The 24,491-nt window shown below is 39.5% G+C and overlaps 1 long non-coding RNA gene across 1 annotated transcript in view; it reads left to right on the forward strand.

Moving 5' to 3' along the window:
- LOC122787334 overlaps nt 1-11,865 on the forward strand; it is a 536,782-nt gene extending 524,917 nt beyond the window's left edge. The window contains exons 2-3 of the long non-coding RNA XR_006362566.1: nt 11,076-11,179; nt 11,518-11,865. This is a non-coding gene — a long non-coding RNA (uncharacterized LOC122787334). The remainder of the gene's footprint in view (nt 1-11,075; nt 11,180-11,517) is intronic.
- The last annotated feature ends 12,626 nt before the right edge of the window (nt 11,866-24,491 follow it).

The raw sequence follows: 24,491 nt of genomic DNA on the forward strand, positions 1-24,491 counted from the left end.
GCCTGGTGTCAAAGCCATGGTCTCAAGCTCAATGCCAAAAAGTGCATTGTCATCCCCTTTGGTAAAAACTCTGTACCCATGAGCTACCACATAGGTGGTAGTCTACTTAACACTGAAAGTGTGACAAGAGACCTTGGGACACAGGTGGACAGTAGTCTCTTCTTTGATAATCACATTGCCACAGTGGTCAGGAAATCCTTCTATGTGGCACACCTCATCACACAAGGTTCCTCACTCAGGAAAAAAGAAGTCATTGTTCCCCTCTACTCATCACTCATTAGACCCATTATAGAGTACAACGCCCCTTTTGGTATGTACCTCACAAAACATCTACAACAATTGGAAAGGCCGCAAAAATACCTCACAAAGAGGATTACTGGCATCAAACAGATGCCTTACGCAGACCGACTCAAAAAACTCCAGCTTTACTCCGTCGCATATCGCCTACTCAGAGGTAATCTCTGCCCAACATACAAAGCTATGTCAAACCCAGAGCTGTTGGACATGCTCCACTTAAAGAAATCCCAATCCCTCCGAGCTACACCTAAACCTTGTCACCACAATAAACAGAACATGCTGGAGGGATAGATTCCTTTCCCAGAGACTTCCCATACTCTGGAACAAACTACCTATCTATATCAAACAAAGCTCCTCATTAGCACTCCTCAAGAAAAATCTTGATGATTGGATGGGGATAGGAAATTCACCACGGGGATCACTTCTGTGGCTCTGCTCGACAGTGGCACAGGAAAATAACTTTCTTGGGTGGAGAAAGCCAGGGTACCTTTTTGGCTAAGCTTGTATAGGCCCTAGGGCCAATAGCCTAGTACCTACCTATGAACCTATGAACTGAAATGTCTGCCATTATTTTCTTACTTCAGTGCTGAATGACTTGCCAGAGGTTTGCCAGAAAAAGCACAATTTTATGAGAAACCAACACACACACAGGGCCGTGTGGAGAACATAGTACCAAAAATAAGAACATCTTTTAAATATTGCTCTTACAGACTTACAAAGTTTGCATTGCTAGGAATTTTCCAAAGGATATAAACTCCATTACACTATATTTTCTGGCTTCAGTGCTCAATAACTTGTCATGGATTTGCCAGAAAAAAATCACTTTTATGAGAGGTACACCAAAACTATGAAGCAAAAATGTATACAGCTGAGAAATATGAAGCAGCCTCACAAAAAAAAAAAAAAAAGAAGAAGAAAATACCTTTAAAAGTCTTGTATCGATCAGCTCTGCAGAAAGAATCCAACCAGCATCACACATCTACTATAACTGTCTGAGTGACTGGAGGGAAAGTAACAGTTTGTTGAATTTTCCCTCCAAGTTTCAACTGCCACAACTGCCATACAGAAAACATCGCCGCTGTATAGGGCAAGTAATCACTCGTTCCATGTCAGCCGCAAATGCAGAAGTTAATAAAGCAGCTGGTTAGCCACGATGCAGAAGACATTGAAGGGAAGTGTGTTTGTGTTTTTCTTTTTTCTTTTTCAACACAGTGTCTGCAGAATAGTAAAGTGGAACTCCGCGGACCACTAGAATTCATCATACGGACCCCTAGGGGTCAGCAGACCACAGTTTCGGAATCTCTGGTCTAGACATTAATGTTGTTTTTGGGGCTTATTTAATTTTCTGATAATCTCTTTTATTCTGTATGCCCTATTTGTAAATCCACATTTTTGATTCCAAGTTCTACCTCTATTAGTTCGTAGCTCTACTGAATTTTATACGCTGTTAATTTAAATTAAGGCATGAATGTTTTGTACTTATATATTTTAATATCCATATTACTTCTAAAGTAACTTTATTGTTAGTTATTTTATCATTTGTTTTGGAGCTTTTTTCCTCGGGTGTCCACTGAAAATGGGCCTCCAGCCCAGTGGACTAACACGGCTAACAAAAGACAAATAAATAAATAAATACAGATATTTTTTTTTCTATTTTTTTTTTCTATTATGGTTTTCCAAAATATTTTCATACTTATTTATGTGCAGAAACTTTTAAGTCATTTTTATAACATGTTAGAGGTGTTATGTGTTGCTTTAATGGACTCTATGCTGCCATTTTAAAGAGCTTGAAGATTTTATGGTGTTACTTTAAGTTTTAATCGGTTTTAATTGATTTATTAGACTAGTTATCATGCGGGTTTTGAATTTTGATTATTTAAGCACTAGCAGAGCATTTTTGACTAGTTCTGATGAAGTTTCTTCTTATAAGGGACAAATGAGCTTAACTGTCTTGAATTATCTTGGAAGTATTTTTGGAATAAAGATTTGGTGGCTTAACTACAGTTTATTTTTGGCCTGAATTTATTTATCCTTCAGCTGTTCCCACAAGGATGTGGTCTTTGAAGTTTGGTATTCTTTGTTTTTCCAGTTCATTTCAACAATCAGTTTTCTTGCCTTTAAGAATTTAATTGATTGTGGTAATGTGTGGTGAGCCCATGGTATGTAAATGCTGGTTATTTTCAATTTAACTGTTCTGATGAAGTCCTGTTGATTTTATGGATGAAAGTGCTTAACATTTTTAAGAGTTTTATTCTCTAATAAACAGGGCTGATAGTAAATGCCAGGGGGTTTATGCTTTTATTGTTTAATTTGTAGTTTAGATTTTAAGGATGGGCTATGCCCCATTTTTAGTATTTGGTATATCTGTGAATTTAGTAACAGTGTTGCTCTTTCAGTGACTGGTAGCCAGTTCAATTTTTGGAAGAGTTGACAGTGATGGCTATTTGGTGCTATCTGAAGAGCTAATCTACAGATTTTATTAACAGTAGTTTATAGTTTGTGTGTAGTTGTAGTGTTAATAAGGCTGTAACACAATTACATCACCTCTTACTTCATTAGTCTTATCATTATCTGCACTCCGGTTTATACACAGGCATTCCTATGTCACAGCATTTACTTGTGTATTTATGAACCCACTTATTTGTAAACTACTTTTTGTAAATATGCATATAGGCTGCATCAGCATTATCTTATGCCTTGGGCACTGTACCATTTTTATATAGCTTTAATTGTCCTTTATTATTACCACTTGTGTAAGTAACACAAGCTGGGCCTGCAAATGGTCAGCTGAGCACTACTCCAGCAATAAAAAAAGAAAACAAAATCAAATTTCTGTTCTTCTTAGGTCAATATGAATGTTTTGCTGCAACTTTCCTCATTTTTGTATCTCAGCTATTATCATGCCAATGTAGTCATACAATTTGGAGTAAAATCGAACTTTCTACTATGTAGTTGCTCACCCCCCCCAATCCTCCAGGGAAATGTCCCAGTTAGGGGTCGCCACAGCGGAACTCCGGTCCGCTAATGATTGGCAGTAGATTTTTACGTGCCGAGTTGCTGGCCCTGACGCACAACCTCCAATGAAGGTACGCCCATTCACGCATGTCTCCACACAGAAGACGCTCTAGCTGAGAATCGAACAGGACAACAGCAGAGCTAATAAGGGAGACGGCTTGAAAGGTGTTTGGTATGACATCTGGACAGAGGAAGGATGACAAGGAGACATGGTGGTGGAATGAGGAAGTGCAGGAGAGAATACAGAGAAAGAGGTTGGCAAAGAAGACGTGGGATTGCCAGAGAGATGAAGAATGTAGACAGGAGTATAAGGAGATGAGGTGCATGGCAAAAAGAGAGAAGTGATGAAGGCTAAGGAGAAGGCATATGAAGAGTTGTATGAAAGGTTGGACACTAAGGAGGGAGAAAAGGACCTGTACTGATTGGCTAGACAGAGGGACGAGACGAGATGAGCTAGTAAAGATGTGCAGCAGGCAAGAGTGATAAAGGATAATGAGGTAAACATACTCGCAAGTGAGGAGAGTGTGTTGAGGAGATGGAAAGAGTACTTTGAGGGGTTGATGAATGAAGAGAATGAGAGGGAGAGAAGGTTGGATGATGTAGGGATAGTGAATCATGAAGTACAATGGATTAGCAAGGAGGAAATAAGGATAGCTATGAAGAGGATGAAGAATGGAAATACTGTTGGCCCAGATGACATACCTCTGGAAGCATGGAGGTGTTTAGGTGAAATGGCAGTGGAGTTTTTAATCATATTGTTTAATGAAATCTTGGAAAGTGAGAGGATGCCTGAGGAATGGAGAAAAAGTGTTTTGATACCGATTTGTAAGAATAAAGGTGATGCGCAGAGCTGTAGTAACTACAGAGGGATTAAACCGATCAGTCACAGCATAAAGTGATGGGAAAGAGTAGTGGAAGCTAAGTTAAGAAGGGATATGATGATTAGTGATCAGCAGTATGGTTTCATGCCAGGAAAGAGCACTACAGATGCAATGTTTGCTCTGAGAGTGTTGATGGAGAAGTACAGAGAAGGTCAGAAGGAGTTGCATTGTGTTTTTGTAAACTTAAAGAAAGCATATGACAGGGTGCCTAGAGAGGAGTTGTGGTATTGTATGAGGAAGTCGGGAGTGTCAGAGAAGTGTGTAAGAGTGGTACAGGATATGTACAAGGGTAGTGTGACACCAGTGAGGTCTGCAGTGGGAGTGATGGATGCATTTAAGGTGGAGGTGGGATTACATCAAGGATCAGCTCTGAGCCCTTTCTTATTTGCAATGGTGATGGACAGGTTGACAGACGAGATCAGACAGGAGTCTTTGTGGACTATGATGTTTGCAGATGACATTGTGATCTGTAGTGAGAGTAGGGAACAGGTGAAGGAGACCCTGGAGAGATGGAGATATGCTCTAGAGAGAAGAGGAATGAAGGTCAGCATGACTAAGACAGAATATATGTGTGTGAATGAGAGGGAGAATAGAGGAATGGTGAGGATGCAAGGAGTAGAGGTGGCAAAGGTGGATGAGTTTAAATACTTGGGATCAATAGTTCAGAGTAATGGTGAGTGTGGAAGAGAGGTGAAGAAGAGAGTACAGGCAGGATGGAGTGGGTGGAGAAGATCGTCAGGAGTGATTTGTGACAGATGAGTACCAGTAAGAGTGAAAGGGAAAGTCTACAAGAGGGTAGTGAGATCAGCTATGTTATATGGGTTGGAAACAGTGGCATTGACAAAAAGACAGGAGTTTGAGCTGGATGTGGCAGAGTTAAAGATGTTAAGATTTGCACCGGGTGTGACGAGGGTGGACAGGATTAGGAATAAGTATATTAGAGGGTCAGCCCAGGTTGGAAGGTTTGCAGACAAAGCCAGAGAGGCAAGATTACATTGGTTTGGACATGTGCTGAGGAGGGATGCTGAGTATATTGGGAAAAAGATGCTAAGGATGAAGCTACCAGGTAACAGGAAAAGTGGAAGGCCTAAGATAAGGTTTATGGATGTGGTGAGAGAGGACATGCAGGTGGTTGGTGTGACAGAGCAAGATACAGAGGACAGGAAGAAATGGAAACAGATGATCTGCTGTGGCGACTCCTAACGGGAACAACTGAAAGAAGATTTTATATATATATATATATATATATATATATATATATATATATATATATATATATATTTATATCTGTATGTATGCAGATATACTAATTTAATTTGCAATAGTGGGAGAATTTTGAATAACTGGAAGATATGAGTATTGCTTATGTCGATATGTAATTACTTGTAAAAGTTAACTGTTTGTATTTAGACTCAGTCTGGGACATTCAATAGGTGGACTGGATACTCTAAACTTGCCATAGGTGTGAATGTATGTGCAAATTTATAATATGGAAGAACTGAGCATATTTCTCAACTGTCCAGATTTTCGCAGAATGTCCAGATTTTTTGCTCGTATTTTTGGTCTGCTCCCCATAAAATTTGGGTTTTTCTGGCAAATCATCGATGATTGAAGTCACTAAATAATGACAGACAGTTTGAGTTTCAGACTTCATATCCTTCAGAAAATATATGATGATGCCATATCTGTCATTCTATCAATTTTCTAGTATAGGAGCAATATTTAAACTCTGTTCCTATTTTTGGTGCTTTGTCCCCCCCCCCCATTTTTCTGGCATTGTCTAGATTTTTTGTCCTGTGAGGTTGACAGGTATGCAACCGAGGCAGAGCTAGCCACCCGGCGGTGTCAAACGTAGCTCTAGATAATTATCACTGTTGAAGTTACATCCTGACCCCATGCACAAAAAAATGGGAAAAGGTGTTCTGGATGGCTGGGACATTAGTATTGTAGTTTCATTTACAGTTGTGGGAGAACTGTGAACTACTGCAGGATCTGTGTCACATCTAGTCAATTAATAATGCATTTCTCCATAAACACTGTTATTGGTAGATCTCTGCCTAGTATGGTCCCTTACACTGCAGCTTGGATTGCAGTAGTGGAAGTATTGTAATTTTTTTACTGCAGGATTTGTGTTTCTGTGCTTCTACAGCTATTTACATTCCAGCTTTGCTGCTAGAATCATATTCTGCGTATCATTTTCCTGCTTAAAGTTGCACTCCAGTGCCTTTTTGTTTGTTATATTTGCTGCTAATGTTACATTTGCTACTGTTTTCCCCTCCGATCTTGTGTCTGCTACATTGTTACAGCCATCCCGGGCTCCACCGATGCATTAAGTACTGTTTTCCCTGATGCTCCCTAGTGTTTGTACACTAATTACAATTTTTACTTGCCACCACTGTAAATGCTAATGTGTATTAACTTTTAACCTATAGCTCATTATTGTGATTTGCTACACATTCTGAAGTCACAGAGATCAATTACTGTTTTTATTTGACTGGATCCCTCTCTACCTCTTGTGTTATAACCTGCACAGTGTCCACGCAGGGTCTTTTATTCAAGACTCTGAAAAGCGTGGAAAGCCTTGAACTGTGAGAGATGAGTTTTTCATCAGAAGAAAAAAGCTGCTCTAAGCTGCACTCAACACACTGCTGCTACTGGACATGCTCTATAGTGGATTCTCTGTGCAAGATCTTTTTCCCTATAAGACACCTACAAATTCTATACAACCTTGGAAATCCAGATCTGAGACTCAGTAACCCACTTCAAGTCAAACCCACAGACCAACACTTTCCTTAACTTCTACAGCCTGACTGAGAGGGGCATATTCTGGCAGTGTAAGAACTGTATCATACTGTCTGGTGATCATCTACTACTCATACGGCATAACATGGTGCTTGAAAGATGTACATATATAATGTCATAGGAGGCTAAAAATCTCCCATACAGTAAACTCAGACACAAAAATCACCAGCAGTACACCACACAACACACCTCTCCAAGGTCATCACAACACCCATAATCCATCATATGCTGACATTCTAAAGATTAACCTGTCTGAACCTCAAAGACCTCCAAAATGCAATGCAGGCACAAAGCACATTCATCAAGTTAAGCCTACGACCTCACTTAGCACAAGAGGTGCCAAAGCCATGGATGCTGGATCTGTAAGGCAGGCATCTGCCCAACCAAACATTCTAGTTATAGCCAATTCCATTGTAAGACATACAGATGTGCCTGTTACCAGGCTGAGCAAGGAAAGGGTGATGTTTAGCTGCTCGTCTGATGCCAGGATCTGTCATATCACTAACATACACTGTTAAGTCCTTGAACAACAAGCACCAGTATGCCTCTGTCATAGCACATGTGGGTTTCAGTGACTCAAAGTGTTATTCCCGGGACTATATGAAGAGAGACATGATGGGGCTCTCATACGATGTGTCCTAGGCAGGTCTGAGAGAAGCACTCAGTAACATTCTAACATCTGTAAGGATGATGCTGTAATATGAACAAGAAATATTTGATTTCAATAGTTCATATATAGCTTAGCTTTGAGTGCCATTTGAAAAGGGTCCGATATTTGTCAGCCTGGGAGGATGTGATTGACAGTCCATGCTGCTTCACCAGGATTGGCCTGCATTTGTTCCATAAAGGTTGTGATTATTGGCAAAGACATTATCTATTCCATCATGCCTTTTTTATGCAATGAAAACCTGATAAACCTAACAACATAAGGAAGCAAGCAAAGGAAAACATATAGATGTTACTGATCAATGCTAGAAGCCTAAACAAGAAACTCAATTCCCTACAAGCTCTCCTCACCTTGGAGGACATAGACATTTGTATAGTGACTGAGCATGGTTTAAAATGGCAGAGAAGACTCTAGATGTGCAGGGCTATAACACCTTCCAATTTTTTAGACCAGATCCTGTGCAGGAGGGGAAAAAAGGTGGAGGTATCACAATCATCATCCAGAAGAGACTCAAGGCTGAAAAAGCAGCATAATATCAAATAACCAACAAAAAAGTCCTGTACCATATATTATCTAGCTATAGAACTCCCTCTTTGACCCAAGAAATCCACAAAGCCTATCTACAGGTACTGGAATCACTAAGTATTAAACCCAATACCATTTTCCTAGGTGATGTAAACTATCCAATTATATACAGGGAAACCTATACCACTACTTCTGCACAAGCACAGAGATTCTTGGACTCTTTCACTATAAATGCCCTGGATCTTGTCCTTACTAATATCGGGTCATCTTGCACTATCCCTTGCATATCTTCATCACTTGTTAGGTCTGTCCATAAAGAAGTATCCTTTGAAATAAAACTGAAACCAGAAATCCCCTCCACCCAAAGTACCTTTAGAGATTTCTGTAAGACAAATTACCTACTGCTACGTGATACATTGGCAGGCTTCAAATCCCCACCAAACCCAGTTAACTCGACTGAATACATAGGTTCAAAGGTTCATAGTTATATACTGGGCTAATGACCACCAGGGCCTTTATAAGTCAAGCCGTGCAGTCCAACCCAGTTCTGTCCCTATGTATCATGGGCATTTATTAGGAAAGGGTAGTTTAGTCATGAGGTTTCTAAAGCTGATGGGGGTATGTTAGTTTGGGCATTACTGTCAGCCTCTGTCTATCAGAGACATGGGGGCCAGACCTGGGGTGAATTTCTGATTTCTCTTCCAGTTTTCATGGGCATGCTTAAATAAAGTTAGGGATGGACTCTGCTTCAGATGGGTGGGGAGCCTGTTCCAGAGCATGGGGATACTCTGAGACACATATCTCCTTGGCCAACATGTCTTATTTATGTCACAAGCAAAATTTAAATCCTTGTATCTAATGGTTCTAATGCTGTTCATTTTGCAGATGTACAAAAGGTCCATCAGCGCTGGATCTGGGGATGCCTTGTATGCCAGGCATAGATCACCTTTCAGTAATCTGCATGAAAAGGAGTCTAGAGACAGGGATTGAAGGTGATCCATATGGGACAATGTATTTATACCCTGGATCCTCCTGGTAGGAAACCTTTGTGGGTGTTCCAGCTGTTGCATATGCCTGGTTATGTACATGGTGAAGGGGACATTTTACTCAATGATGCTTTGATAATGGCCAAATAAAGTGACACTCTGACTTCCTTGGACCTGGATGTCATGCCCTTATTATAAATTGGGCAGCATATAATGATTTTCTTACTACAGTGGCCACATGTTGGTCCAAGGCCAGCTTACTATCTACGTATGTTTCCAAATCCCGGACTAGCCGGTCAGTCTTTGATGTTAGCCTCCTGCATGTGATGAGTTCTGTCTCTGAAGCCTGGGAGCAGGTACAGGCTGCTTTCATCACTGTTTTTAATATGCTGTGTAGCGTAATAAAGCTATCCAGGCAGTACAAGTTGCTGAAACTACCCGGTCAGTCTTTGATGTTATCCTCCTGCATGTGATGAGTTCTGTCTATGAAGCCTGGGAGCAGGTACAAGCTGCTTTCATCACTGTTTTTAATATGCTGTGTAGTGTAATAAACCTATCCAGACAGTACAAGTTGCTGAAACTACCCGGTCAGTCTTTGATGTTATCCTCTGCATGTGATGAGTTCTGTCTATGAAGCCTGGGAGCAGGTACAAGCTGCTTTCATCACTGTTTTTAATATGCTGTGTAGTATAATAAAGCTATCCAGGCAGTACAAGTTGCTGAAACAAGCACAAAAGCCCATCAACTAATGTACTCAGGCACTAGATTTATTACGTTTATAAATTTTGTAGAAATACAAAGCATGACAGTATAAATTACAAACTATGATTCTGTTTGCAGCATGCTGAAAATTCTTTCCCCTGTTCTTAACAGTGATTTTAGCACCTTAGATAATAAATGCTCTGAATTGCCCTCTGCTTGCTGTTTAATTGCTCATTGCATGAATGTGTGAATTTACAAACTTTGATTCTGTTTGTAGTGATAGGGATTTTTCTTAACGTGACTACATTTCTATAACTGCAGGATAACTTTACTCTGACTTTGCCTATGTTTATTGTTTAATTGTTCATCAAGCTCAACTATATCCAACCTGCCACAGCAAAATGCAACTATCTTCACATTTCCAAAACCTAGGTACCACATATCCTGTACACAGACTTACTTTATTTTGTGCTTTTATCTCTAACTGCATTTATTTCCACTACTTGTGTGTAAAATTTCTCTCTCTCTCTGTTTGATGCATATTTTATAAATCTTGAATTCATATCTCATAACATATTGATTTTTTTTTTTGTATTCTGTATTTTAATCTGAATGTTAATTTTTATTATAACTACTTTGAATTGTAACACTGTATTTTTTAATCTATGGAGTTTTTCTCCTCAGGCCTCCACTGAAAAAAGGGCATTAGCTCAGTCAGACTTTCCCGGTCAACAAATAAAAGTGTCACATGAAGGTGTAAATTACAAACAGCAATTCTGTTTGTAATATATTATATTGTATATAATATATTAGGGATTTTTTTCCCTTAACTGTGACTAGATTTCTGTACCTGCAGGATAATAAATCTCTGCATTGCCCTCTGTTTAATATTTATTTGTTTATTGTATGTGTTCCATGGGATGTATGGTTGCCTTCTTTATTTTTGTTGTAACCCTCCATTTTGCGTTTTTTTTTTAGCTGACTTGTGTGAGTCCTTTATTTCTCTCCTTGCAGTGATTTAGTACCAGACATTCTTGTCTTTATACCTCATTTTACCTGTTTTTGTTTCGGTCCTTCCTTTCTTTGTTTTTATTTTTTTCAAGATACTATGTTGAAAACATATGACTAGATACATTATGTTGGTATGCACCTTAATAATTAACTGCCTGACTCCTCTTTTCCCTTATGTAATGTCAACAGTCAAAAGACTAAGCTGTTTTTGGGTAAAAAAAGAGAGAGAGAACCGCATTATCATTTCCAAGTGCTCAATGAAGATATTCCTTAACACTGGAGTACTGCTTAAAGTAAGCAAAGCCTTTACTGTCACTTTCCATCATTTATTTTCTTGGAAATCAGTTAAGAGAACTGCAGATTATTGTACTGATAGAGAATATATTGAATGTTGCTGCCTCTGGCTTAGCTTGAATTGAGACAATAGTCCACTTCACCTCACCTCCTTATCACACAGCCCCCCTCAGTGTTGTACTAACCTGAAAGATTTTATATGATTTATACAAATTAAGTATGGCTCCCCAGCTTCAATTTTGATTTTAACTGCCATTTTATATAACAAGAGCACAGCACTTCAATGAACTATAACACCAAAATACTTTCTCATGAGAATGGAATTGTTTTTCTGCAGGCATAACACGGAACGAGGTGACCACAGACAAAGAAGAGATAACTAAGCAAGACAAGACTGTCAAAATAATAAAGTTATGACACAGACTTAATTCGTCAAGGATGACATGTTTTGCACATCATCTAATACTTATCTGTTCCTTGTGGGAATGAGAAGGCCATCTGAACATTCAAGATGGAAAAACTGTATAAAAAGTGGCACTGAACCACTGTAATTTGTCAGATAGTTACATAAGCCGATCTATTTGTTACAGGTCTTAGTAGCAGTTTGTTGCTTATATTTCTAAACAATACAGTGTTATACAAGTTCCACCTCAATTCATCTTATATTAAATCATATTTAACCTCTGATGCTGTCTCTTTTCTGAAGTGCAGAACTGTGAAGGATTGAATTAAAATGTTATGCTCAGTGATATATTTTATGAAGTGCAGAAAAGTGGACTTGAATTGTAGATCACTACTTAGTAATCTGTGTTTTTACAGAACTAATGCATTCCGAAACTGTTAGTAATTTCACAATCAGATTGTAAAGCATAAGAAACCTAACATAAGCCTGCAGGCTGCACTACTGAGAAAGGGCCAAAGCATACACAAACTACCTCAATTATACAAAAGCTGTGGGAAACCTTGGCTAAACCATTAAACAAGCAAAGCTGGAGAGCTACCTCGTCACTGCTTGGCTTATTTGGTGTACGTTTAAAACATCCTTAAGTGGCATTTAAATATCCCATATTCCTGTTTTCCTTCAAAGGGCTTCTAATCTGGCTCTGTTCTTGCACAAAACCAGAATAAACTACATCCCTAAACATGAACAAGTACATTTTGATTTCTTATACCTGCGTACTCTCCCTTCATCACCTTCTTCCTTAATGCTATATAGTTCGCCTCTTTCTGTCTAAATATACCATAACCCTGTTTTCTCCCTTACTTCATATTGCAATTCCTATTTGTGTTAGAATGTCTTACCTTTAAGTTATCTACAAACTGCCTAACATTTCTCGAAATATTAAATGATTGTCATATATCTTATATCAATTATTAACCAATGTTTTTTATATTATGTCTAATTTGCTATAATTCTTTAAACTGCAGATGCATTTGTTTTATTTTTGAAAACTGTAAAATTATTGTTCTTAAAATGTTTTGTAATAATTTGGAGCATTTCTCTCCGGGCCTCCACTGAAAATGGACTTCTACTCAGTCAGATTTTCCTGGTAATCAAACGTCAATAAATAAAATAACAATAAATAAATAATATCTGTAATTTACCCTATCTGTATTTTACCAGAGCAACTTTACTGGAAAAGCTCACACAGGCTCTGCTACAGCTTGCTATGAGAGAATGGTTAGTCTGCTTTTGATTTTTTGTATTTTGTATTACTTTATTGCCTTTTTCTATGTTGGATACTGTGATTTGTTTTCTTTACACTGTGTTTTACTTGTATTCTGCTTTTAATTGCATATTAAAACTTGAAAAGAGACCACAGCTATGTCTCTTGTGAGTTAAACAGAAACAAGAACAGGTCAGTTAAACAGTCACACAGAAGTTAGAACAGGTCATTTAAGGTTAATCATCTGTGAACTGAAGGGTGGAGCTAGGAACTAAACCTTCTGTTTAAGGGGTAAAATAAAACATTTCAAAGCTTTACTGGAAAAGCTCACCCAGACTCTGGCACAACTTGTTATGAGAGAAAGGTTAGTTTGCTTTTGATTTCTTGTATTTTGTATTACTTTATTGCATTTTTCTATTTTGTATACTGTGATTTGTTTCTTTTACACTGTCTTTTCCTCATATTCTGCTTTTAATTGCATATTAAAACTTGAAAAGAGACCACACTACAGCTCTGCCTCTTGTGAGTCAGACATATTTTTTTCCTAACTTCCCATCCTGTTTTTGTTGTGACACCACTGTCTTTCTAGTTGTCTCTCCCTTATGTTAATTTGACCATATATCTCATTCCCCCTCTCCTTTCACTGTCTGGTGTAAGCACAAAATTATCATTTTGTGAAATCACTCCCCTTCAACTATTTAAATGTATTGGCCATCCCACTGTATTTCATAGTACCAGAATATAAAATTGCCACCCCCTTTCAATCTATCTTGCTCTTTTAAAAATAATGGCTCTCCACTCAGACAGCTAAAAATTAAATTACTCACTTTCATATCTAACTGCTTAGTGCACCATTTTTTTTTCATCTTACCTTTAAACATCTATTGCATGATCACCAGTTAATGGTAGTCCACATTCTGCCTCTCAGTAGTCATCTTGGGATTAGTGTTTCTGTTTTCTCCTCTTTAGAGAAGGAGTACAGGAACATTATTTCCTAGAGACTGCTGATCACCAGAAGGCCTAAAAACTGCTTTTTAGGTGGCAGCTTGGAATCTGTGCTTATATTCTGATCATGGTGACAGAAGGAGCATAGTGCAGTGATTCCTGACTGTTTCTGTTGGAGAAGTGAGTGTCTGTGCTTAATGTTCCTGATTGGTCTGGCTGCTATTCAAGGCATTTACCAGAAAAAGGCTACAAGCCTTGCATCATCTGGGACAAGACTGTGGATCACCAAATAGGCTGTGGCCTGCTTCTCTTCTTGGGATTGGTGCTAACATTTTGCTTCTGGTGAGAGAAGAAGCAAAGGAGTATTGTATACCAGCAGAGTGAAGCTGTGGTGAGACCGGCATTAGTAGTAGCCAGGCAGTAGCCATTCATGATGCGACTCCCCTCTTTTCATCATTCTTGACAGGCTAATTCTTTGTTTTGAGTAAGTACTGCCTTTTTTTTTCTAACTTCAGAATCTCTGCCTAAATACTTCATCCTTAAATTTCCAGGGTCTCTGTATTAGTTTCCTCTCAAGTGTTTGGCAGTGCTCTGTACAGAATCAGACATCTTGCATGACATTTTTCCTGTTAAAGCACAACTGAAATTTCTCCAATACCTAATTGCACATAGGATAACAAGTTTGCAGTGACAAGCGCTGTCCACATAGTTGCAAACCGGATACTCCTTACAATGACGGATATTCTCACTCTGACTGCTAATCAATAAAACAGGGTCTGCTGGCATGCATATGAACTTTCCTACAGTCTCTGTTACCAGTTTGGTGGATATGGGAATCCTGAGACAATGTAAAAATTTCCTCATGATTACTGACAACCAGTTAATTCTCAAACAAACCGATATGGTATGTAAGAGCTGTATTTACACAATGTCACTGGAGGCAAAGCTCTCACATAAAATTGCTCCTAATGTCAGTAAGGTTATCAGTAGTACACATGCTGCACCCATCACACACAGTTCAAAGCAGACATACTGACCCAATATGCTAAGGCACTTACTTGTAACCTTCCTAAACTACAAAGACCTCCTAGATGAAGTACAAATAACAAATACCCTCAGCAGCCCCAAATATGCTCTTTCAAAACAACACCCACATCAACACATAGAGTTACATCTCATAGAGTCTCTACCTCTAAGCTCATAAGGCAAGCCACCACACAATCCAACATTCTAGTCATTGGAGACTCCATTGTGAGACACACTGATGTCCCTCTCACCAGGCTGAGTAAGGAGAAAGTTACGGTCAGTTGCTTATCAGGGGCTATGATCTGCCACATTATGCATGCACTCAGGTCATTGGACCACAATTACCAATATGACTCAGTCATAGTCCATGTAGGAGTAAATGACCTGTGATGTATCTCCCTAGACTATATGAAGTGAGACATCATGGAGCTCTTGGAATACGTGTCTGAGGCTGGTATGAGCCTAGGATTGAGCAGTATTTTACCTTCTCCAAGGATGATGCCACAATACGAATAAAACATGACTGACTTTAATAATTGGCATAGTTTCTGGTTTCATGCTAAGGGGATGCAATATTTGTCAGCATGGAAAGAGATGGTCAATGGACCATGCTGCTTTGCTAGGGATGGTCTGCACCTCTCTGCTCTAGGCTTTCGAATATTAGCTAAAACATTGTTTTCCCACATAGTGCCTTTTTTAGCCAATGCCAAACTGAAAGTACTTCCAACATAGCAAATCAAAAATAAGAAAATCTAAACGTATTACTGCTCAATGCTAGGAGTCTAAACAAAAAAACTCCACTCCCTAGAAGCTCTCTTTACCCTAGAGAATGCTGATGTCTGTACGGTCACTGAGGTATGGTTTAAAGCCATTGAGAGCACACCAACAGTGCAAGGTTATAATGCCTTCCACATATTTAGGATAGCTACTTTAGAGGCAGGGCCTAAAGGTGGAGGTGTCTGTATTTACATCAAAAATAAATATACTTCAAGGCTGATCAAACAGGACAAAGCACCTGAGCTACTCCATGTTTAAATCACCATAGATAAAATCCAATTCCACTTCCTTGCAAGCTATAGGTTCCAATCTATGGCCCAGGAAACTCATATCATGTATTTAAACTTATTAAAAACACTAACCATGCAACCCAATACCATATTCATGGGGGACTTTAATTACCATCCAACCCTATATGACACCACATGTACATGCACAGAGATTCCTGGATTTTGTAAACACAAACTCCCTTGACCAGATAGTCAATACACCAACTAGGGGTGCAACCATACTGGATCTGGTCTTCACTAATATGGGGGACTGCTGCACACCCCCTACTGTACTGCATTTCCTGGTAAGGTCAGACCATAAAGTGGTCTCCTTTGAATTAAAAATAAAACCTGGAATATTCAGGAACTATTCTAAGGCTAATCTCCTGCTATTAAGTGAGAACCTGGCAAAATGTGAAGCCCCCATAAACCCTGAGAACACCGTTGCCTATGCAGAACTGTTCACAGAAACCCTGTGCAAGCATGTTAATAGCTGCATAGAGGCAGGTGTACCCACCAGGAAGAAGTACAGAACTAACTCAAAAAACAAAATCAATAGGCTATATAATAGGAGGAAGAAAATCATGGCAAAAATTAGGAGGTGCAGCACCCAGTAGGATAAAAGCACTCTCATCAAACTAAACAAACAACTCAGAGGACAAATAAAGTCTACCAAAGCAAAATTTGATGGCCTCCTAGGCCAAGGACAGCCACAAAGCATTCTTTAGCTATGTCTGCAATGCCTATACTGAGCCAGAGGATATAGCAAACCTCCTGGCTGATATATTCAGCTCCAACTTTACCCCCTCTCCCCCTCAATCTTCCCTCAGGAAATATCATCAAATATAACTCCCCCTACTATCACTAGGGTAGAGGTTGTTAATGCTCTCTCTAAGACCAAGAACACTTCATGAATGGGCCCAGACAATATCCCAGGATGCCTTCTAAATAGCATGAAACATGACCTATCAAGGCCTCTGTAACTACTATTTAACGGTAGAATCCAAACAAACTTTGTACCTCATGAATGGAGAAAGGCAACAGTCATCCCTCTGCACAAAGGTGGGCCCTCTACAAACCCTGGACACTACAGACCCATAAGCCCCGCTAGTCTAATATGTAAAGCCATGGAAGGAATTATCATGAAGATGATCAATCGAGACATAGTAAACCTCCAGACACTAGACACAACCCAGTTTTGTTTTGTCAAGAGCAGATCATGCTTACTCAGCCTGGTGGACTTCTTTGAGAAGGTCACCAAAGCAATGGATGAGGGCAAAATCGTTCACACTGCCTACCTTGATCTGGCTAAGGCATTTGCCACAATAGCCTACTCAGGCATTGTTGACAAACTCAGGAGGTTTGGTACAAACCCATATGTCACCCGATGGATAGCCAACTGGCTCACAGACATGACCCATGAAGTTAGAATTGGGGAGTCCACCTCTACAAAGAGGCCAGTCACAAGTGGAGTCCCTTAAGGATCAGTCCTTGGACCGCTCCTTTTTGGCATTTACTTTTCAGAAGTCAAGGCCAGTGTCAGTAGTCTTTGGCTGACTAAATTTGCAGAAGATTGCAAATTAGGACCTGTCATTGAATCTCATACTGACATAAATGTTCTCCAGGAGGGGCTGACAAAGATAAAGAACTGGTGCAAGAGCCATGGACTAAAACTAAATGCCAAGAAATGCATAATAGTATCCTTTGGGAAGTCATCCATCCTTGGTAACTATCATATTGACAACACACCCCTTAGAGTTGACTTAATAGTCAGGGACTTAGGGACATACATAGATAGTAATCTAGCCTTTGATCATCACGTGTATACAGTGGTGAGGGAATCACTCTATATTGCACAACTTATAAACAAAGATATGGCATCAAAGTCCAAGGAAGTCATTGTCCCACTGTATTCAGCATTCATCAGACCTATCATTGATTACAATGCCCCCTTTGGTATGTACCTAACCAGACATATCCAACAATTGGAATTTCCACAGAGGTTCCTTACTAAAAGAATACAGGGTGTAAGTAAAATGTCCTATGCAGACCACCTCAAGGCACAATCCCTGTATTCTGTCTCCTACAGGCTTTTGAGGGGAGATCTATGCCTGACATACATGGCATTGTCAGACCCCACTCTGATGGACCTCCTGCATATCCAGAAAACAAACAGCACCAGAATTACCTGTTCTAAATACTTAAACCTTGCCTGTGATATAAATAGGACCTGCTGGAGAGATAAGTATGTTTCCCAGGGACTACCCCTGTCTATGGAACAGGCTCCCCATCCATGTGAAGCAGAGTTCCTCCCTAATCCAACTGAAGTGCAACTTGGACAATTGGATGGGAAACTGGAAATTCATCCCTGGGTTGGCACATGTGTCTCTAATGGACACAGGTTACCTGTAAATGTTTCATCTCTCAGGTGCATGATTACACTTATCAAGGGCATCAGAACTTGTCAGAGATTTGGGATGCTTGGCTAGGCTTAAAAAGGCCCTTGTGGTCATTAGCCTAGTAAACACCTATGAACCAGCAATACTTATATTACAATTTCTAGTGTTATCAGCAGTGTTTGGCTACTCTTACTTTAGTTGTTTAGCTTCATTATGAAAGATTACCTTTATTTACATAAATTGATTATTTTGTTGGATAAAAATTATTCAAAATCTCCCAGAGCCATTGACATCAAAGACCTTAACAACACCCCAATACAAACACAAATTTCTTTAAACATGTGGGGTTATGGCTTAACACACCTCTTAATTTCCAAACCTGTAATGAGAAAGTAAGGAAAAAGGGAAAAATAACTCAGTGTCCTACTGGGACAAGTAAAACTCCCTCTTTGTAAGTACTCCAGCCCATTTTGGCAACATTAGTCAACATGACCAAATCACCTAGAGCCATATTTTACACCGTCGAGTGGCTAGCCCTGTCATGACGTGGAGTCTGTGATCCATGTTCTTCTGTCTTGAGGATACTGCTCACCACAGTGGATGCCCAAAGTGGTTGGTTTATACATCTCTTCCCCCTACAGGGGACCATGTAAAGTCTATGCTGCTGCTCACAGCTTCAATCATCGATGATTTTGAGATGGAAACAATCAGGAAGGTTTTCAGGCATTGGCAGAGGTCAGAATCAAACCTTGTACTTTTTGCATGGCAGGTAAACACTTTATTATGTCAAATGGTCTCTCCAAGAAGGGTTGCAGTCAGCTGGCATAGAGTGTCAGGGGTAGTGTATGACAGAAGACTGACAAATAAGCTGAAAAGTAAGGTGTACAAAACAGTGGTGAGACCAGTTCTACTGTATGGTACAGAAACCTGGGAAGTAAATGCGGAGGAAGCTAAAGGTGATGGAGATTAAATAACTGAGATGGGTGGTAGGATGCACACTGTGGGACAGATGAGGAAATGAGGACATAAGAGCAGAGGCCAAAGTAGCTCCAATTGCAGAAAAGGTCAAACAGAACAGATTATGGTGCTTTGTGCACATGTGCAGGAAAGCAGAAGACAATCTGGTGAGGAAGATTTGGGACAGACAGGAAAAAGGCAAGAGAAAACAATGGCATCCAGGAAAGAGATGGTCAGATTTATATGAGACAAGATCTGTGACAGTCAGGCATGAGTGCTGAAGAAGACAGGAGATTGCCACTGAATTAAGAGGGATGGTTACAGCTGACATGATACCCTCACCCCTTGAAGAAAATAGGAAAAAGGGGGTTGTTGTTGATGATGATGATGACTGTAAGTACCCTGCCAGATTTTCTATAGGTTAATGAATGCTATTAGCACAACTTGAATATAGTCTTCCAAGCATATATGCAGCTTTCAAAAAAAAAAAAAAAAACCTCCATTCTGCAGTCCTTTCAAAAATTTTTTATCTGAAACATTCCACCTCAATGGCAACACTGCAGCACTTTTACCAGAACCAATCGCCGATTAGGTTCCTTCCTATTCAGACTATTACAGCCTGACTCTGTCCTACCTTTTGCAGCCAAGCTCCATTCAAAATCCATCCTCTAGAACCCCAGAAACTTCTCCAAAGCAGGGTCAGCTCTCCAAGCTCCACAAACCAAACTACACTGTGTTAACCATTCTTTCTCTATTCTCACATTAAACTCTGGGAATTCCTACCCAAAAACCTAAATGAACAATCCTTCATCCCCACCTTTAAAGGAAAAGAAAAAAAAAGAACAAACACCACCATAAAAAGCTAAATGTGAATGCTTCTTTATTGGCCACATTACCTAATATCTCTCTGGCTTAACTTTTACCCCATACTTCCTTTGTTTATTGCTGCTTTACCTAAATTTTATCTTATGGCTAGCTACTCTAATATTTTATTCTTAATTGTGTTCATAAACTTTTCCATCATCATGATAAATATTTTTGCATGTATTCTGCATACTGTAAAAACACCCTCCTTTTTATTGTGTTTTTGTGAATGTATTTACCTGTAAACAGTCAAGACTGATCAGTGTAATACCCTGATAAACAAATGTAAAATAAAATTTTTGAGGTTGACATATATGCTTTGCCTCACCACCCTAAAGGTCACACCATCTCTAAACACTACCCAAAGATATACTTAGTGTGAAGCACAGGGGCAACTGACCTTTCTTTTTGTCCTTCCTGCCCCACACTTTTATTATTCTGAGGTCTGTAGTACATGCTCAGGACCAGTGTCCTTTCATGACCCTCGACTGTGTCAACCATAATGATCTCTTTCTGATCAGATTTGGACTCTTTTTAATGGCAGAACAAAAAATACTGTTTCCTCACTGCTTACAGGCATGTCTGCTGCTAAGACTAGAAAGGTTGCAGCAGTCACACCTAATGACAGTTCATCCAGAGTGCAAGTAAAAAAAATGTTTATAGGATCAAATTGTTCTGAATTCTTAAACACCTGATGAGTAGCTATTCAGTTTAGGATTAAGTTTTTGGCAGGTTTTTGGGTGTGAGTTTTAGTTTTTAAAAATGTTGTATTAGCTTCAGAATCTCCACCCTGTTAACTAGTCACATCACATGTAGGTAATCAGCTTGACCTTTACATGTGAATTTAGGACATTCGTTTTTTAATAATCACAGAACCACATGAAATAGAAGTGAGCATAAAGGACAAGTTAACCTTTGACTACAAAAGTGGAAACAAGTGGCAAAAGCGCAGAAACTACTCCAACTCCAAATCCAACCCAAATGACACCGTAGAGGTGCAGGATGAAGCACGAACTGACCCAGGAATCACCAAATTAAATTTTATTGAAAAAAATACAAGAAACATAAAATGCTTAACTGTTTCACCTCATTTTTTGTTCTTCTGGTAGGACTTCATCAGATAACCCTTCCAACTAAATCATTCTAATTTATACCAAGTATAAATATATACTTTACACACACAAACACACACACACACACACACACACACACACACACACACACACACACACACACACACACACACACACACACACACACACACACACACTCACTCACTCACACACACACACACATATATATATATATATACATACTCACACACACACACACACACACACACACACACACACACACACATACACACACACACACACACACACACATGTTAACCCTTCAGTTAATATCATCCCAAACCTGTTGTGTCTCTTTGTAATGTTACCTGGGCATAGATTTGCACATAGAAAACTTTCAGTGTTTTTCAGTTTCTTCATTTTTTTCTGCCCCAGATCACAAAGGTTTCATCAGCTTTTTTTTTCCTTGTTTAGATCTCCTAATGTTTCTGAAAGGGATTTGCTCAAGACTCCTCCTAAGAATCAGCTGTTAGAAAAACCTTTATAATGATGACTGCAATGCCACAGTATTTAACTGGTTAAATACTCTAATTTTGTCCAGTGAATTGCTGCAGTTAGTCATGTAATTGTAGAAAATTAAGGACAGTAAGTCATACTAGACATTGACTGAAACTGCGTTATTAGTCTTATGTAAAGTGAAATAACTATCAAAGATTAATGAGAAGAGTGTCTAACACCTATATAGAACAATATGGATTATAATGTGCAAGTTTGCCAACGTAACTGTGCCTAAAATACTATAACTTTGAATGCATAACAAATACTTGCAAATTAGGTATTTTTTCTGAAATAAGTTTTAAATGCATGACAAAAGACTTTTTAGGAACCTACTTTAACACAGATAAGTGTGATATAAGAAAAAAGAAGCACAGACAGCCTTTAAATGGCTCATCTCCCAGGCCCTAGCTTATAAATGTTTCATCTCCAAAGCCCCTGCTTACACTAATCAAGGATATCAGAACTTGTCCGAGATTTGGGATGCATGGCTAGGCTTAAAAAGGCCCTTGTGGTCGTTAGCCTAGTAAACAGCTATGAACTAACACCGTTCCAATGGCAATCCAAATGGTCAGTGACTTCCAGCACTGAAAACATTAGTGACTGCAAAAGCAAACCACTTGATTTATTGCATCCAGTGTATGTGATAGTAAAGGGAAAAATAACATGAACTGTGGGAGGAAAAAAGAATGAAACCCAAAATCACATCTGTATGGCAGCCTCTATTAGTCCACTTTAGGGTATAACAGATGCAAAACAATACTACAAACTTACTTTGGAATTCATAAAACGGCTTACCACTCATGGTAATTGCCTGCTATAGGTCAGTCAATTACTGTGACAATGAGAAAATGTGTTTCAGAGACAGCAATTGGTGCAATGAGAAAGACCTCATTAGTGTCTCATTAACATGTCTTTGAATTACACACTAGCCAGCTGGCAGGTCCTAGCAGCCCAGGGATCACATTGCTAAAGCCACCCTCTACACTTTGACACTCAAACACACGTCCACATACAAGCCGTCCCCCACAGTCAATTACACTCATGGAAATACTCATCCATTTAAGCACATGCATGTATAGCGTGCACACACACACACACACACACACACACACACACACACACACACACACACACACACACACACACACACACACACACACACACACACACACATTCAGAGTCTTGAGCCTTACCTAACAGCCTAAGTGTGACCATCCAGGCAGACACACAGATTCATGCACCTTCATTCATGCTCCTACACATGTCCACACACATGCAAAGTTTAACACTCCACCAACTCCATGTCTTTTATGAACTTACCTGCACTGCAAGTACTCCCATAGGAGTGATGGGTGGTGCCTTTACAGCACTCTTCCTCCAACATGGAATGGCCACAAAAATTGGAAGCCACTGGTATTTCCAGAGGAAAACATGTGGCCAATTAACATTAGCTCCTCCCACTGACTGTCACATTGTCATGAAGCTCTGCCCATGATAATGCCCTTCATCATACCTCTCAATCTCTTAGAGCAGAAAATCTGGCCAAAGCCATAAATAGGGACAATTTTTAAGCATTGCTTTAATCGACTTAGAAAGTTGATAGAATAACAGATTTTGCATGCATTTTCTGAAGGGTATGAGATCTGAAATTCAAATATATTGTCACTATTTTCTGACTTCAGTCCTCAATGATGTGCCAATAATTTGCCAGAAAAGTTTTATGAGGAACAGACTAAAAGCATGAAGCATAAATCTGGACAGTTGAGAGGTATGCAATCATGTTGAGACCCCTGTGAGTGGAAAACCTGAGGGCGTGTGTGTGTGTTTGTGTGTGTGTGTGTGTGTGTGTGTGTGTGTGTGTGTGTGTGTGTGTATGTGTGTGTGTGTGTGTGTGTGTGTGTGTCTAAGAATAAGAAAAGTGAGGGGTAAATGGCTGTTTTTTTTTTTTTGGCTTCTCCCACATGTTAAGCCTTTCTGAATCCCAAAATATATAGGTATAGAACCTTCCACTGAAGTGGCTTTTTCATCGAGAGTGAAAAAGCTGGTAGAGTTGATTGAAATATTCACTCAAATGAAGCAAAACAGTAAATATACTATGAGTATGCATTCCAAGCGTGTTTTGAGGGGATAGTGAAGAGCCAATTACTGAGAATAAGTAGGTTAAATACAAATATAATGAACTGTAGGGAACAGATGGAAACACTTAAAGACAGGGGGTACAATGAGGCCCTGATATCAGGGCTGGCCTTAGCCGAAATGGTGCTCTAGGCGAAGTAGTGCTCTGGCACCCCTTAAGCCCCACCCACACCATAGTCATGAAACACCCCTATTTGAACCACACCCACAGGGTCACTTCCCAAGAAAGCCACTCCAGTCATTTCCTTAAATTATTTAAATGCATAGGAAGAATAACTACATTACAAGGCATCTTTAACTGCAACTACGTCTGCATAGTATTTTCTACTTTAAATACCAGAGCCAGATCATGATCAAGTAGGGCCCTAGGCAGGGTAGTAGACTGCCCCCCCACCACAAAGCAGCCCCTCCTGCAGCAACCCCCTCCCCCCACCAGCAGCCCCCTCCTCAGCCATTCCAGTTTTCCATTATTTGGTTACTTCTCACCACTTACCATGCATACTGTTCTCTTATTTGCTTCTACAGTCATTACAAATATAAAAATAAAATAGCACAAAACACAGGTAGCCATTTGCTAAACAATACAGTCTCGCAATAAAAACAGACTTAGCATAAGCAGTAATCTTCTCTGCCCTTGAAA

This window comes from Protopterus annectens, chromosome 13.part0 (genome assembly GCF_019279795.1).
Source record: "Protopterus annectens isolate FY-2018-M chromosome 13.part0, PAN1.0, whole genome shotgun sequence".
Lineage (NCBI taxonomy): Eukaryota > Metazoa > Chordata > Ceratodontiformes > Protopteridae > Protopterus > Protopterus annectens.